We start from the raw sequence: 5,210 nt of genomic DNA on the forward strand, positions 1-5,210 counted from the left end.
ACACACACACACACTCACACACTCACTCACACCTACACGCACACTCACACACGCTCACACACACATTCACATATACACGTTTACAAACACATTTATGCATAATACTGCATCAGTTTATAGAAAACCGCGTAGTCAAGCACACACACATACATACATACATACATACATACATACATACATACGCACATATACACTCATGCAAATGCTGCGCAAAATCACACAGGTTCATAGACATACTCGGAGACACAATACACGACACGCATCATTATTGTCATCGTCATCTTCACTACCATATCCACCACCACCACCACCACCGGTACCGCCATCGTCACCTTCGTCATTACCGCCATCATTATCATCATAGTCTTCATCCTTTTCATACTGAGGATGTTGAGCTCGCGTGCGTGTGTGCGTGTACGAGTGCGTGTGTGTGAATAGATGAACATCTCATTTTAAAATAAGCGACGAAACACAAATAGCCTTGTTTAATGTGTTTATGCATAATAATTGGTAAAGACACACATATACTGAAAACTAACCCCTGCACATTCACAACACGTATCTAATACACAAACATACATACATATATGTACACACACATATGCATACAAGTGCACTCATATACCTCAAAGGATTATCATGATTATTCTTATAAATGTATTAAATTGCACCAAAGTGAAAGGATATAAAAATTCTGGTTTATGTATATAGTAACATGCACGCGCGCACATTCACCTCTAGAGACGCAAATATACACACTTGAGTACATATATGTATATTTTGGTTAGTAACAGTACAATGTATCTATACACACGTCCATGTACAGCAAGGGGCAGTGGCCAAGCAGAAAAAATAAATTCTGAGAATCTAAAAGCAAACAAAAAATAACAAAAATTCTAATGGTTAAAATATGTTATTTCTAAAACAAAAATAATTTTACATTTCTTTGAGGGTGGGTTTATTTCAAAGTTTTATGTTATATATCATCAGACATCTTATTTCCATGTGTATTCTTTATAAAATTCTTTATATTTTTCCCCCTTTTAATATACCTTGTATGACGTTTGCGAAACAAGAGTTTTCTCTGTGTGTGTGACTGTAGATATATTTGTTACCTAAAATCTACAATGAACTTAGATTCGAAACCCAGCTAATTGCAATTACAGAGGACTAAATACTTGTTACTAAACCAGAGCTGGTTAAAGCTAAACATAGACGGATTGGTGACGCCTCTTTCAACAAAACCCGTAAGTTATTTCTTCTCTATATTTCTCTACAACATATTCCCTTATTGTTGCTTTTGCTGTTGTTATTGTTCTTTTGTTGTTGTTGTGGATTTTCAACCCCTAATCAGGCTTGACTGAGAACACTTAGGATGAAAACCTTCCTACAACGAACATCCCAGCATTTTTTTAGGAACATTTTATCATGTCTTTCTATTTGATTTTTGAAGACAGTGAGGCGTGGTTTGGGGGACATTTGGCTGGTATTTCTAGTTCATCAAGCAACCAACTAAAAAGAAAATTCTTTTGTGGCTTGATTGTGCTACTGTGACTGCATATTAATCTTTTCATCTATATACTATAAAGTTAGAGTTGCAGTTTCGATACATTGAAATATCCTTCTCCAGGTAAAAGGAAAATGCAATACGTTCCCGAATTTGATTTGACACAAGTTTAATGTTCCACTGTATATCATTTGGTAATATTAGATATGTAGGGAGCTTAATTTTTAATGATAAAATAATAGCAATCGAGGCAGTTAACACAAACTGTAGAGAGTAGGTCTAACTGCATTGCAACATATAGTATTACACCAGTATATTCCAGGGATTCATAAAACAAAACCAGCAATAAAATGCTAGGATACTTTACTCCTTGTCCTTATATAAACGCTCTCCAATGGAAAACCAGAATCTTATTAATAGTATTGCTGAACGACTTTGGGAGTCATTCATTTCAGTACTGCTACCAACATGTTCTTCTTGGTACTAGAGTAGTTTTGTTTCGTTAAATGCTTGACCTGGGGGGAAAGAGCAGTGCCTGTACGGTCTTCTCAGTTCCTCCGAGACTTTGTGAGAAAGGGCGCTAGTTACTCTAAAACTGGTGACCTGTCTTCAATGTTTACAACAGATAGACCACCGCTAAATCCACCTAAAACCCTTCTGCTGTTGTTATACAGAGTAACAGATAATATCCTCTACCTAAAATTATGTTTCACAATCTTTATTCCGTCCTCAATTAATATTTGAGAAGATTCAGTAATGTCATAGTGAAAAATCATCGTTTTGCTGTTAGATTATTACAATTTAAGTTAGTATTACACCCACTCCTGAAAAGTATGATAGTCACCTAATACCATACTGTCTCTATAAGGTTCAGTTTCTTTAATAAAACCACTAACGCAGTTGTGTGGACTGATGCGCTTCATTATTTATATTAAATTATCTGTAATAGTCTTCTAAGGTTACTCTCAAAACTTCTATATGTATGTGCATATGTTTATTGCCCTCGCATATGTATCTATGCATGTGTGTACGTAGGTATGTATGTATATGCATGTATATTCATTTGTTTATATATTTATATCAATACATATACAATATTTATATATATACACACACACACATATATATATATATGTGTGTGTGCGTGTGCGTATGTGTGTGTGTAGATAGATAGATACACATCTATGTTTACATAGATGTGTGTGTGTGTGAGTCTGTGAAAGAAAGACGGAAAGAGAGAAAGTTGCTGAGCGAGAGAGTGAAAGATGTCTGACAGATGAGTAAATACATACACAGACAAAATGCACACGCACACAAACTCACACACACAAATGCACACACACATAAACGCATACACAAACACAAACGCACACACACGCACACATGCGCCCACACACGTGCACACACAGAGAAACACATACACCCCCACACACACACACATACACACACGAAAGTGTATATTAGGATTGAAAAAAGTATAGTTTCCACATATTTTTTAGAAACTAGACTGGAATTACTTCGACTATTATTTTGAAACAAGTTCACAATCAGAGCCCAGCATATGCTTACCTTTCACCGTGATTTTATACGAAAAATAATTGATTGAGATCCTATTGCTATGAAATTACCCTCCTAGCAATCATTTAGAACTTGTTTCCTTTGTCAGTAGTTTTCCCTAACCTACGTCTTTAAGTTTCTTAAGCTATGCATTAATGAAAAAGCTGGATAGAAGAGTCGGCAGAGAGTTAAGAAAAAGTGTTGCAGGTGTATAGACATTTTCTGATGCAGTGGTTTCAAATCCCTTTCGGAACCAGATTGCATTTTCCTTCTTTTTTTCGTCGTGAATTTATGAAACAAATGTTGATAGAGATAGTAGAGAAAACTGGATCTGTAATATATTTTCTTTAGTCACTCTTCTGATAATTTTTTTTTTTATCAGATTTATTCCAAGAAACCACCTGATCAAAGACAAATTAACTACAAGATCATCATTACATTCTGAGCTCAAATCTTACCAATATTAACTTTGCCTTTGATTTTTTCGTGGGCCATGACATAAGTAGCAACCGAGTACTGGAGTTGATGTAATTAACTAGATCTTGCCTCCAAAATTTCAGGCTTTGTGCCTATTGTAGTAAGGATTATTATTATTATTATTATTATTATTATTATTATTATTATTATTATTATTATTATTATTATTATTATTATTATTATTGAGAGAGAGAGAGAGAGAGAGAGAGAGAGAGATAGTGAGCAATGCATGATGCCATGAAAGTGATACTCGGGCACAAATATACGAAGTTCAATATACCCATCATGACTACCCATCTGATAAGGGTACACCAAGTGCATGCATTATGACAAAGTGGTGATCTTGTATGACGATAAACAGCGCAATTTTCTTCAGGTCTAGTAGCGTATCCCGCTCAAAAGATCCCTGAATAAGGTTTGATTAAGGATGATGAACAAAACACCTATGCTTTCAGTGGTGAAATATTCAAGCCTCAAAGAATTCCTCCCAGCACATGACTGTGATTCACCTTCACTATTCCTGCACGTGATTAGGGATGCATATATCGTCAGCTACTAAGGGATATGTTCAACTAGTAACGGTCAGGCAACTGAGAAGCAAACCTGTGGTACAGAGCAGAATAGTTGTTGTAGTCCATCTTTTAAATCAAGACAAAACATGTACATGATAACACTTCCAATCAACTAAGACCAGAAGCTATGACAGCCATTGCTTGGTACTAATTGAGTGCATCTTATCCCAACCACCCAAATTTAACAAGATGAAGCAGACGATGTTCCTCTAGCTAGTGACTGTGGTAGATGCCGCCGTATGGTATATTAAGATGAAAGAATTCACTTTCCTTTGGTCTAAAATTAATCAGCTTGTTCGAGTTCCACTTGGAAAGAAGAGGGAGGATGCAGAGGGACGTGTTCGTACCCAATGCATTTGATAAAAGGTGGGTGATTGTGGTAAAGAAAATAATGTTTAGGAAGAAAAGTCGTAGCCTAGACAAGATGGATAATACCCTACATGGCCTGAGATCCTGGATCCTTGGGGGATCCTTTGACTGACGTTAGATGGAGATTTTCATGTAACTGGAGAAACGTGTCATAAGCGTATTCACATATTTTGTATATGACGAATAATTTATCTCATTTTATACCTTGTTCCTTCCTTTCACCCATCTTTTATGCAAATCCGCGCGCAAGCTGTAAAATATCTTTGTGATATCTTCCTCAACTGCTACTATTTGGTAACCAAAAGAAATTATCATTATTATTATTATTATTATTATTATTAATATTATTATTATTATTATTATTATTATTATTATTATTATTATTATTATTATTATTATTATTATTATTAATGCATCGAGCTGGCAGAATCGTTAGCACGACGAGCGAAATGCTTAGCGGTATTTCGACTGTCTGTGTGCTCTGAGTTCAAATTCCGTCGAGGTCGGCTTTGCCTTTCATAATTTCGGGGTCGATAAATTAAGTACTAATTGACTACTGGGGTCGATGTAATCGACTACCTTCCTCCCCTCAAATTCCAGGCCTTGTGCCTATAGTAGAAATGAATATTATTATTGTTGTTGCTGTTGTTATTATTATTATTATTATTATTATTATTATTATTATTATTATTATTATTATTATTATTATTATTATTATTATTATTATT

At 35.1% G+C, this 5,210-nt stretch overlaps 1 protein-coding gene and 1 long non-coding RNA gene across 6 annotated transcripts in view; one reads left to right on the plus strand and one right to left on the minus strand.

Moving 5' to 3' along the window:
- The window catches only part of LOC106877331 (uncharacterized), a 23,416-nt gene that overhangs the window by 15,221 nt on the left and 2,985 nt on the right, over nt 1-5,210 (minus strand). Inside the window, exon 1 of one of the 2 annotated variants that reach the window (XR_001410370.2) lies at nt 3,077-3,540. The exons of the other annotated variant lie outside the window; for it this stretch is intronic. This is a non-coding gene — a long non-coding RNA (uncharacterized LOC106877331). Of the gene's footprint in view, nt 1-3,076; nt 3,541-5,210 lie in introns of those variants that run through there. 2 annotated transcript variants of the gene reach the window in all.
- Nucleotides 7-5,210, plus strand: part of LOC106871529 (dopamine receptor 2) — a 797,114-nt gene continuing 791,910 nt past the window's right edge. For all 4 annotated transcript variants that reach the window (XR_008263728.1, XM_052966548.1, XM_052966547.1 and 1 more), the window contains exon 1: nt 7-1,247. The gene's annotated coding sequence lies outside the window, so the exon portion shown is untranslated. The remainder of the gene's footprint in view (nt 1,248-5,210) is intronic.

This window comes from Octopus bimaculoides, chromosome 3 (assembly GCF_001194135.2).
Source record: "Octopus bimaculoides isolate UCB-OBI-ISO-001 chromosome 3, ASM119413v2, whole genome shotgun sequence".
Taxonomy (NCBI): Eukaryota; Metazoa; Mollusca; class Cephalopoda; order Octopoda; family Octopodidae; genus Octopus; species Octopus bimaculoides.